We start from the raw sequence: 13,572 nt of genomic DNA on the forward strand, positions 1-13,572 counted from the left end.
ACAATTGCTTGAAGCCCAGCACTTAGCCTTTCAAGCTTTAGTTTATTTTCTGTAAACTAGGGGATGAGGTGAGTAGAGAGGTTGGATCAGATCAGTGATTCCTAACCCTGATCACAGGTAAGAATCATCCAGGGAGGGTGATCTAAGTGGCACCCCGATTCCTTCCCCAGAGATTCTAGTTCCATAGGTCTGGGGTAGGTTCTGGACATTTTAAAACATGCTTTCCAGATGATTCTTGGGAAGTCAGCTGTGCATTGGAAACTGTTGAACTAGCGCTGCATTTTTAAAACGGTAGAACTGTGGGCTGTGGCCTGTTAGAGCAGGGGATGGGCTGCCGTCTGTTTTTGTAAATAACATTCTGTTGGAACGCAGTCATGACCATTATTTACATGCTGTCTGCGGCTGCTTCCCTGCTGCAGCGGCAGAGTTGAGTAGACCTGACAGAGACCACATGGCTCACAGAGCCCAAAATATTTGCTATCTGGCTCTTTCCAGAAAAAATTTGCTGACCCTTCCATTAGCAGGTTATAAAATCATTTTAATAGGTTGTAATCAGTAATTTAAAAAACAAAATAGAAAAATAAAATCTTAAAGCACACTGCTTCTGCGTAAGTGTTGTTTCGTCAAACTTGTTGATATATCAATATCTATGCTTATATATACATATATGTATACACACCTATGTATGTATTTGTGCATACTGGGAAAAATGTATCTCTCACTGTAAGTAGCAGTCAAAAAAGCTTAGAACAACCTAAACAATGTGATCTTGGATCCCTTCCATTTATGAGCTTCCTCTCAGTCACTAGGGTGCCATGGCAGCGTGGATTGGGGTGGCAGGGAGGTGGGTGGGAGAGATCGCGGAGAAGGTGCTCTTCCTGACGCCACGCTTCTGGGGGCTGCTTCCCATCTGGTAAGTCAGCATCACTCCCTTAAGGAAGGATCACGCCCAATGCCTACATTTAACCAAAATGTCATCCCCAGAAGTAGGACCAACTGGAGTTGTGTGGACGGTGTGAGGACATTTCCAACACAGCTAATACTAAACATACAGGGTTATTCTGAAGATTAAATGTACATATAATGCCTCAAACTAAGATGTACTATACAATAACAGGCGGCTACAGTTTTTCATCTGTAGCCTCTCATTCTTGTGGTTAGAATCCACACCCCAGCCATAGGACAAGTTCCAGGATGTTACCAACCACAGCACTGATTGTCACATCCTGTGAATGCACCAGTGGTGGCACAAAGACCAAGGGAGACAAACGCCAAGGCTAGAGCTAGGGAAGGAATGATTAGGTTCAAATCATTGAATTACTGGGACAATTCTAATTTCTAAAATGATAATAATAATAATAATTTTAAAAAAAGACACCTACCCAATTTAGAATTCCTGGTAAAAATTTAATTTTCTAGCACTATGCCATGGTCTGAATATTTGTTGAAATCCTCATCTCCAATACATCTTCATGGTATTAGGAGGCAGGCATTTTGGAGGTGATCAGGTCATGAGAGCACAGCCCTCATGAATGGGATTAGGGCTCTTTAAGAGACTCCAGAACACTTGTCTCTTCCAACACATGAGAACAGAGGGAGAAGATGGCTTTCTGTGAACCAGAAAGCAGGCTCTCTCCAGACACAGTGATGCCTTAATCTTGGACTTCCCAGCCTCCAGAACTGTAAGAAATAAATTTGTTTAAAATCCACCCAGCTTAGGGTATTTTGTTATAGCAGCCTGAATGGACAAAGACTATCAACAGCTAACTGCCATGATTAGGGAATTGGCCATCTGATTAATCAAGGATTATGGCTATAGAAACAAATAACTACTTTAAATAATTATTATATAATAAAATATAATTTGCATTTTAGAGAGGAAGTAATTTAATATGATGATTCAGAAAGTCCTTCGGAATCTGGCAGTCTCAGGATCACCATGGAGATGCATAAAGGTTTTGGTTACTAGTGATTTGCTTTTAAAAAGATGGTGGATAACAAGCTTTTTTTGAAGTTTAAACTCTGGTTCATTTGTTTCCTAATTTGGTTAGGACTATGCATATTTTTCCTTTATATATAGCCAACTGCAGGACTGAAGGGGACCCAAGGTGTTCTGGTCCTGTGATCTGATGCTTGAATTACTTCCAACTTAGTCACCAAATATATACTGTACATACCATGGGCCAAGCACTGATCCATTCACTGGGATACACTGCTAAAAAAAAACTTTGTTTCCACATGGAGTTCACATTCTCTCAGCCTCTGTATGAACCCTTATCTCAAAGGGGAACTCATTCAATGAAATAGCCCAGTATGTCTTTGGACATTGCATTTTTTTCAATTTTATTTGCTTATCTCATTTATAATAGTTGTCCATCAGCAGGTGAATGCATAAAGAAGATGTGGTACACACACACACACACACACACACACACACACACACTGGAATATTACTCATCCATAAAAAAGAACAAATTCTTGCCATTTGCAGCAACATGGATGAACTGGGAAGGCATTATGCTAAGTGAAATAAGGCAGACAGAGAAAGACAAATACTGTATGATACTAATCATATGCGGAATCTAAGAAATACAACCAACTAGTGAATGTAACAAGAAAACAGATTCACAAATACAGAGAACAAACTGGGGGGGGGCAAACAGGGGTTGGGGAGGGGAACATACAAACGATTGGGTTTCAGATAAGGACAGGGATGAAATGTACAACGGGGAATAGAGCCAATATTTTGCAGTAACTGTAAATGGAAAGTAACCTTTAAAATTTTATAAAAAATATTTTAAAAATTTTAAAGAGAACTAAGGCAAGTCCAACTCCCCATGATGGTCCTTCAACTATTTGAATCAATTCTACATCCAACCTCATCTCCTCCCATCTCTACCCCTCCCCCCAACCCTGAAGTTTCTCTTTTATAAGCTAAGACTTGTCCACTCCCTCAACAATTCCTCCTGGGGCGGCGTCTTGTCCCACTTTCCACTGAATATGATAAAGACTGTTGTTCTCACAAAAGAGTGCCTTGCTAGACCAAGTGGCCACTTACTGAACCGTTACCTCTCAGCTCCCAGTACACACTTTGATCGTCTGCTCTGTGATGCTGGGGTTGAGGTTCTGCAATACAAATGGCACTGCTCCCTCGCCAGCTGGCTTCCTGCCCGCTGTGCCAAGAGGGAAATTGGAAGGCGGGAGGGGAAGGCTCACTCTTCCTGTTTTGTTTGGCTCACTGTTGCTGCCAGCGTCACCTGGGTACCAGTTCTCACCCTGGAAGGGCCATCGGTCTCACTCTCCTGCTTCTTCCTCTGGCTCTCCCAGAACCAGCTCCATCACACTGGTCTCCTGGACCAGCACCCCTCCTCCAAGGTCAGAGTCCCAGCTCTGTGGGGGCCCTTTTCTGAGTCCCTGAGGATCTTCCAGGACAACTCCATCCTAATGGCTTCAGCCCACCTGATGAGGCTCCCAGATCTGTATTTCCTCCCCAAACCTCTCTCCAACATTGTCATGTATTTTATGAACAGCCTACAATCAATCACCTTAAACCCATGATGCCCAAATATGAATTTGAGCATAGTACTTTCCTTTTCATTCAGTAGAAACCTGGGGTTTTTCTCTCCTCGTTCTTCCACAGCCAGTCTCCAAGTGCAGGTATTTTCCCCTCAGTATTTCTCAGATCTGTTCCCTCATTTCCATTTCCACTAAAACTGCCCTAAAGAAGTCCCTCATCATCTATTGCTCAGACCCCATCAGCAACTTCCAGCTGTTCTCCCTGTTCTTAGATCTCTGCAAGTCAGTTCCACCCACGGAGGTCAAGTCTGATGCCATTGTTGGTCCTCTCCTGCTCAAGTTCCATCACCTCTCTCACTGTACTCCCTTTTTGCTTCAGCAACACCACGCTGTACCCACCATGCCGTTTTGCTGCTTTACCTTGCACTGTCACCTCTGCATGTCCCATACTTTGCCTGGCTAACAGCTGTAACACTCAACTCAAGGTAACCTATTCAGGAAGATGCCCCTGAACCTCCTCTACATCGTCCTTTCCTCTGTGCTTCCCACGTATTTGGCTGCATGTTTCATCACCGCACATAACGCTCTATGTTACAATAACCTTTCTTCCTCACTAGACAGTAATCTCAAAGGACTTTTCCTAGACCACTCGCACTGGAAACAACACCTGTTCCACCTTTGGTTCTTAACAAATATTTATTGGTGAACTTCAAGGACTCATTACTCTAAGGATAAACTCAATTATGTTTTTACCATTAAGAATTCCCCCACCAGATGGAATATTACTTGGAAATAAAAAGAAACAAACTATTGATAACTATTGATACATGCAACAATTTGGATGAAACTCCAGGAAATTTGAGTGAAAAAAAAAGCCACATACTGCAGGGTTCCATTAATATAACGTTCTTGAAATAACAAGGTCATGAAAGTGGAGATAGATGAATGGTTGTCCAGGGTAAAGGAGGAGGTGGAGGTTGGGGGCAAGTAGGTGTGGCCATAGAAAGGCAACATGAGGGATCCTTGTTGTGGGTCCTTGCGATGAGAGGATGTTTCAGCATCTTGAATGTGTCAATGTCAATATCCTGGTTGCAATCATGTGCTATATACAGGTTTGTAAGATGTCATTACTGGGGGAAATGGGTAAAGGGCATGCAGGATCTCATTCTCTCTCTCTGTTATTTTTTTTACAATTATATGTGAATCTACAACTATCTCAAAATAAAAGGTTTAATTTTAAAAAATGAGATTCTGATCAGAAAGAATGTCGACTTCACACACTGTCCAAATGCATTCTTTTTATTTGAGAAGGACAATCTCAAGGCAGTGCCCTTTGGGAAAGGCATCTCTCTTCATCATGTACATCGAGATCAACCATTACTCTCGGCAAAGTACAAAAATACACGCATCAGTGACTCCCATACAATAAATACATAATCATGCATCCCACAATAAAAGGCACGGAAAACTGGTCACTTAGTAGTCATAAAAATTACCAGCTACATTAACAAAGCCACCCAAATTATTGGTATAAGGAACTGTAACAATATATTCCAAAGGTGAAAACACATAAAACATCTTTAAAATAGTATGCAATAAATATCTCAATTGTTGTATAATATTTAAAAAATTATGCCATTGTAAACAGCATGTAAACAAACAAAACTCACGTTTTCTTACCATTATTAAAAGTAAATAGAGCCAAAGTTATCACCTCCGCTCTGTCAGGTATATTTCTCTGGCAAGTGTGCTAAGCAGGTTAAAGTTTCACTCTTTTCTGCAGCAAACAGAGCCCACTGTGTAATAAAGAGATAGATGCAGTCTGCACCTTTCAGATACAAGTTTCAAAACAGACTTCCAAAATGTAGCAAATTCTTAGTATAAGTAATATGGCAAAGGCCAGAGTACAACTATCTTTCGCAACTTAAGGGGTAAAAGGAACTATACTGTTAGGTTTTTCAACTTGATAAATAGGAGGCAAATAATGACTGATTATCTTTATGGAAAGGTAAGATGAATATGCTGAATATAAGGGCCAAGTATCCAGCCTTCTGAGCCTCCTTCTCTTGTGGACCTTTTGCAACATCGAACAGAGAGCAAGGCTGTATCAAATTAAAAGTCTGCTTTTGCTGGAGAGCATAGAAATGGCTGATACTTTATAATGATGGGAAACAGTGACTTCAAAATATGCCTATCAAAATGTAAATATAGATACAAGTAAGGTTTTTTTTCATACTTACTGACAAGAGTGTTTTTCCTTCTCTTAAAGGAACCCTATTGTCTAACCATCAATAAATATTCAGAGGTTAATTTTTTTATAACTCAAATATTTTTGTTTTGTTTCATCTATATATTAGTGCATTGAGCCACACAAATATGAGTAATATATTTACTATATGCTTAGATAAGTATGTTACCTGTTAAATATTATTACTCCCTAATCCCCGTTAAAAATCACTGAGGTGGAATCATCAACCAATACATTCAAATGGAGCCTTTGAAGTACATCAGCATTATTTGATAACTTTTTTTCCCTCTATTGTGGGTTCCCATACTTCGTATATGTTGGTGTCTGTGGTATTAATGAGGATATTTGCCTTCTTAAAATGAACTCACAATTTAACTTGTGTCCTTCAAATTCATCGGTCCCTTGGCTCATATGTAGCACCTATGGTTGCGGAACTGGGATCTATAAGATTGATGGAAGATGTACTTGACAAATGGTCAAAAATTATTTGTGGTTGACCTGAAAATACAAAAACTGTGGACATAAAAATGGGGTTACCTCTTAATGACACAGAATGTAGCTTTTTGGGCGGAAGGTGACCACTTCTCTGAAAAAAAAATACTTGGTTTAAAAACATGTCTTCTCAATTTCTTTTTTTTTTTAATTGAAGTATAATTGATTTTCTCCTCCTCCCACTTTCTTAAAGAGACTGTAGAAAAATAATTATAAAAATGAACTGGAACTCTATTAAACAAGAGCTATGACTTATTCTATTTGTTATCTCCAGGACTAATCAGGTGCCAAGGGTAGAGCAGGTGGAAAAATGTCTAATAAGTGAGTGAAGTAAGAGGCCATTAATTTAATTACATGCATTTTGGATTCATTTCGTTTTTAAAGTTATTTAACTTTAAAGGGCTTTGGGTGTTAACCTTTTTCATAATTTGGAGACATGTTAGAAAGGCTTTACAAAAATCGCACAAGAATAACAGACCCTTAGGTAATAGTTTTTAGTCTTTATGTTCTATATGGGGCGATAACAATGACCAATGAGTCTTCTTACATTTGCATAATAAAAAATGAAATAATCATTAACTATAAATGACCTGAAATCACACATGTTCAGTCTCTATCTCTGGTTGAAAATGATTTTTCAGAAAATTTCACCTACATTACTGTTTTTCATTCTTTCTCAAGTCTCATTATTTTGTGGAGGTAATCAGTGTATGTCTTTATGTAGATCGTATAAACTGATTACCTGCAAAAGAGAAAGATCATCTTTAGGGCAATATTTATGAACGACAAGACTTTGGCAGTTATGTGAAAATTTTATAAACCTCAATTTTATCTTTTTTAAATATTTATTTATTTTTATTATTATTATTTTTAAAGTGGAGGTACTGGGGATTGAACCCAGGACTTTATGCATGCTAAGCACACCCTCTACCACTGAGCTATACCCTCCCCTCTAAACCTCAATTTTAGAAACAAGAATTCAGATTTGGTAACTATTTCTGATTAACAGCTAAGAAATAATTATCCTTCATGGAGCAACTGCTCTTCCCTGCTGCCTCTCTTCTGTTGGTTTCTGCAGAGTGCCAGTGTGTTCCTGAATACACACACCCCTCATGAGGCCTCTCTGGGAAGTCTATGCATCCATTTGTGAAAGTATAAAAATACAGAGATACATGAGTTCTACATTAACTTCATTCATTCAAAAACATTTATTAAAGTCCTAATATGTGCTAGGCTACAAAGATAGAAAAATTCAGTGGCAGAAAGACAGATATATATACTGAATTATTGAAATGTCATTTTAATAGAGGTTTCAAGAGACTATGGAGCATGGAAGAAATACTTAACTCCGCCTGGGGAAGCCAGGTAGAGGGTCCCACAAGGTAAAATTTGAACTGAGTCTTGAGTGAGTTGATCTATGCCATGTGATTATGCCAAAGCACTTAACTGTGAGTAGTTTGAAATTCCTGGATTACAAAAGGTCTCCAGAAGAAATGATAGGTGAGGATGCTACAAAGGGTGGGAAGAGGCAAGGTCACAGAGGTCCTTATCCATCCCGCTAAGGAGCTGGGTTGCTATGCTGTAAAGAAAGGAGCGTCTAGTTAAGAATCTTTAGCAAAGGGATGACAAAACAAATTTGTGTTTCAGAAAGACCACAGTGTCAACCATATGAATGACAGACTTGAGGTAGGGGAGAATGAAGGGAGGAAAACTAGTTGCTGAAAAACTACGGCAAAAGCATAGGAGAGAAAAATGGTGAAGGTTTGTACTGATAAAGGCCTGAAACGAGGCAATGGAATTGTCGCTTTGCTTTACTGCACCTAATTAGAAATAGACCATAAAACGCCAATTCAATTTTTGAGATGGACGAAAAATGAAATACGCAACTGCACGAATACTAAAAAAACCGTCTGATGTAGAAAATGCTTTTGCTTATACAATTCAAAACTAAGATTAGGTTAAGCACTTGTTTTGTTCCATATTTTAGCTTCTGAGTGTCTTGGCAGAAGAACATAATCACGTAATGTTGCTATGAGAACTGTGTCATCTTTCAAGAGCTTTCTGAAAGCTTTTCAAATAAAAGGAGGCGAGGAAACAAAAGAACTGCTCAAGTTTGCACTTCTTTCATCCGCATCATTATGTATATGAACAAACTGCTGCACAGTGGAAATCTGTAAACAGGGCAGGTTCCAATTAAAATTATAATTAATTTTAATTATAAGAAGGTCATCTGTATATCAGGTCATTGCAGGAAGCAAGTTCCCAGAAAAATAATTTCTTCCTGTCACGGTACCAAATCATTCTGGGATCATCATTTAGAGCTGTCATCATGAAAACTAAGTTGTATCATTAAGACAGATCAAAATACATGGGAATGAATTCTCATTCAGTCTCTTCCCTCATGTCATGCAGCTTACACCCTCTTGTAATTCCAACATTTTGGGGGTAAATGCAGCAGGAGCTCTAATTTATCAGATTAAGCTATAATAAATACCAGATTGAGCAAAGAAAATTTTAAGTCATGGATCAGCTAGTGACTGAATTCAAATGTCAGGTAAAGTCAATATTCATTTATCCTCGTCTACATTTAATAATTTTAACTAGGTTATTCTAATTTCTTTTCCTTAATTGTACTTGGATTTCCATTATGGTAATAATTAAGACATTTTCTAGTTTTGTTTCTTTACAGGAAGTTTTGAACATACTTTGCATGGGAGAGTACCATTCCACAGCCAGAGAGATCCATGCTTCAGCTTAAACAACAAGGGAACCATTCAGAATTCACTTAGTACAGAGAGTAAGTAACGTCACAGGGGGAAACAAGGTAAGGGAGTCCGGTATTTCTTTTTTTAAAATGTTGATTTAAAGAGACATATTCCTCTTTGGGTTGTTAATTTCAGAAAAGATGTGAAGGTCTTGATTAAAATATATATATTTTATTGTATATATTCAATTATATGTATGTTTTACTGTTATATAATTTACTGTTATAAAATGCTGTCTGGGGAAGAGTGTAAAAAACTTAAATTACTGTAAACTTCTGCAATTCTTAGAAGGGAGTTTTTCATCTATCCTGAAACAAATAACATGAACCTGCAGTACACAGATGAAGATGGCCATAACCTACTCTGGTGCAGACAGTACTAATGTGACTTCAGTCTCATTTTTAAGATGAACATCGAGGGGTGCTAATTTGGACTTTCAATTTTCATGCTATAGTCTGGGAAACCTTTCTTTCTATCTAAAACGACAATAGGAAAGAAGCCGTAAATTTAGGTATGATTCACACTTTACACAGTTCCTTTTGTACGAGGAAAATGACCAAGTACGTATAACTGGTAACACTGTGTACCATTTCTAATTAGGGAAACCGAGGCACCAAAACACATAGCTCATAGAAAGGACATGAGTCAGTGCCAAAGTCAGCGGTGGAAACCAATAAGCCTAAACCTTACTCCCATCTCCAGCATCACAGAGTTCAGCTGTTTATAATATTGTACATTTTAATACTTTTGTTGTTTCAAATGAAAGGAATCATTGCTAACACATTTCAAGGCTTAGAAGGTTCATGAAAATCTCTTTACGCTGCATGGTCTGGTCTGATCGACATTTACCAGCGTTCTCCGGGAGCTCGCCGAGCCCTTCAGACTTGCCGTCCGTGTCACTCACTAAGTTGACAGACTACAGACCTTGTGTAATGAACACAAATGATCAGGTCATTCAAACTATCCGCTTAACTAACTTCTAGATTTCAACAGTAGAATGGGCTCCCTAAACTCACTGGTTAAGGAGGTAACTAGGTTTATTTATTTACATTTAGAGGAGGTACTGGGGATTGAACCCAGGACCTTGTGCATGCCAGGCATGTGCTTGAGCTACACCCTCCTCCACTCACTAGCTATTTTGAAAAGACTTTACCAGTGCGGCATTTTTTTGTTTCTGCGGTATGTGCTCATGATGCATCTCACACGTTTTGCATTTCCAGGATGTAAGATGTCTATGTTCAACCTCTTCATTTCCAAACCTTTCCCAAATTACCAAGCTCCATTTCCCTTTAATTCCCATTTCATGTTTCTCATATATTTTCTTTTTGCCTGCCTTCGATAATTGCTTGTGCAACAGTAAAATTAATATAAAACTCTGTCTTTAAAATGATAGTCAATTAATTCTTCATCTTCTACTACAGCTCTTAAATAGTTTACAATTCATCTACTGCTTACACTGTAAGACAATGAAACCATTGGATTTTGGGCTTGTTAAAGTGATTTCTTTGGTATACGATACGGCCTGATGTTAAATCAGAACAGTTATTTTTCTGCCTTGAAAACGTGATTTCATTCTGTGTGGTATGTTGCACCATTAAATTTTAAACTTCGGGTTTTTTTAAACAGTTGAGTAGAGACTATTTGAAAATAGAAGTAATTCAAAACTCAAATAAAATCCCATTGACTTAACTGACAGAAATGAACCATTATCCCTCGTGGTTATTATGACTAACGCAGCCCAGAGTCAATTGCAAACCTGTTAAAAATATACACCCTGAAATCTAGAGCTGCAGATATGGGATATTTAGGGAGGAGGGGGTCAAGATTCGTCATGTTCATTTGAATGTCATATTGGCAGTATAACCACTGAGCTCTCTTTTATAACAAAAATTGAAAGTTTACCACAGAAAAGAAGCTCTGATTGAAGATAAAATATATACAGACAAAATATAGCATAATGAATCCCTTGGTTACATTGAATTCTTAATATTGGTGATTTCATTTTGGCTTTATGCCTTTTTCCATATTTCCTTTAAACGTGAAAATTATTTTTTAACCAAATGCCTATTACTTTTCAGTTATCTCTGATGGTAGAAAAAAAATACCATATTTTACAAGGAAAAAAATTGGGCATCTGTTTGACAGAAACGAGTACTTCAAGTACACAAGTAAATCATTGACAGAGCTATTACATTCTAAGCAACAGCAATAACAAAGAAAAGAGCTAGAATTGCATTTTGTATAAAGGTTAAATTTCACCACATAATAAATAAATGCACTGATTTATACAACGTGTAAAAACCTTCTACTGATGATTATGTATAATACTGTCTGTTTTGACTTTGCTGATATCAGCACTGCCTCGCACAGAGATTCAAAGGTAAAATTCTTGCTCCCAAAGCCACAAAATATACAAAGCTGGTTGGTTATTAAATATTTCGTCTGCCAAAAGCCCTGCAAACTAAAATACATCTTGGCAGTTTGAGTCACCAGCATGATAATTCTCTTAATATAAAAAGATAAGAAAGATTTTTAATATGAAAATTAATAAAACCAGTAAAAGGAGAAACTTGTTGTATAAATAGACATTTTAACGTAAAAGTGAGTCTTTCGTCTCACCTAAGAGGAAGAAAAAATTCAATACAACTTACTTGAAGATCTGAAAATAATTATCATATTTTCCCAGCTCTAGATAAATATATTACTCCCATTTATTAGTCATCTTCAATATACAATATATAACTCACAAAACTGGGAATGTTACAACACCAAAACCTTTCACAGCACTAGTTACCAGTTACCAGAACTGTAGGAAATCTTTAGCTACATATCAGCTTAATACTTAGAATACAGAAATAGATATGGCTAAGCTGTGATAAACAACAGTGCAATCAAACAGGAAGGACCACAAAATATATTCATTTTCCTTTTTAGCTTGTGTATCTTAACTGCATTACCTACTTCAATGGCATTATCAACTGAGTATGAAATTTATTTTAATCTATTTAAAAAGTAACCCTATGTTCCTTTAGGTTTGGTTAATTTACTCCTGAAATGCAGTTCTATGAAATAACCAGACTATTTCATAAATTCCTATACAATGAATAACTTGCAGATAACATGAAATATTTTATGTGGAGTTTTTATGATTTTTAAGTAGTGGTTTGGTTTCTATTTTCCAACTAAAACTTGGAAGTGCATAAAAATTAAAGAAAGAGGACATAAATATATGTACGTAGAATCTGAACTACATAAAGGAATTAACCTGTTCACCTATATTAGTAATAATGGGGTTTTTCCTTAAACATCATTACTGAGTTCAATGCAGTCTCAGTTACTCTGTTAAACTTTCTTTCCTGAAAATAACAGAAAGAAGTGTACAAATAGGTACAGTCCAGCTGTCTTTTATCGCTCTGTTCTCTGTAATGATAAACCTTTATAGTTTTTTTAACTTCTACGAGAAGCGTCTTTAAACAAAATTTGGAGAAAACAAAGAGAAAACAGTAATGAGAAAAATGAATGCTTTGTGGATGATCAAAACCAATAATCATTGCCTCTTAAAAGTTTTACTTGTTTCTTTAGGAAGGCATCCTATTGCAAAGGCAATATATTAGCCATCTGACACAGGGATTGCTCGCCAAGAGTCACTGGGGAGATGATATTGCAGACAGACAAATCCCAAGCCCCATGCACTTGGTGTGGGCCAGTGAGAGGAGTGGCCTGGCAGCCAAGCCCTGGACACCACTCAGGAAGCTATTCCACTGACCAACGGTTAACGCTGAGGAATTGTCCCTTCTCAGTCTTTTCAGCTGATTTAAAGAACTAGGTGTTTAAAAACTGCCACTTTTACCATCAATCTCTAGCCCCACCGCTTTTATCCAGTTTGCATCTGAAAAATGCAAGATAAGTTCACTTGAGGGGGAGGGAGCAGGGGAGATCCTACGTGTCAAGGTTGTGAAATGTAATGTTTTTATAGCTTAGTGAAAAGTGACATCTGTAAAGAATTCACATCTGTACAATATAAAAGTCCACTATCTTGTCAACCCAGAGATAACAGATAATTTACTTTAGAAATGATGTAGACAGGTTTCCACTCTAATTTTTTAAGTCATAGCTTTGCATGAATATTTCCTTCCTCAATTCCTTTTAAAAATAACTACTATGGAGACCAAAGTAGTGGCTTCTTTATTAATTTAAAATTAGCTAAAGAATCTCTAGGCAGTAAAGTTTTGGTAAATTATATCACTATGTAAAAATTAAGGATTATTGACCATCTGTCACTGGGAAAAGACCTTACCATAAATTAAATAATTTCTGTCCTGAGGGTCAAAAATATATTATTTTTCAGGCACTACTTTAGGGAATTATTAACTATCAGAAAATCAGGATAAGTTAGCATAATAAGAAAGCCAGGTTTTAGTCTAGCAAAACATGCTCCCTTAGAGGGCTTTAATGACACATTCACTTTACTTGTAATCATCTTAGGTCTCTCTCTTTTTTTTTTCCATGCCTAATGATTCATTTTACATTGTGCTGCCGTGTGTCCTCAAG

This window comes from Vicugna pacos, chromosome 14 (genome assembly GCF_048564905.1).
Source record: "Vicugna pacos chromosome 14, VicPac4, whole genome shotgun sequence".
Classification (NCBI taxonomy): domain Eukaryota; kingdom Metazoa; phylum Chordata; class Mammalia; order Artiodactyla; family Camelidae; genus Vicugna; species Vicugna pacos.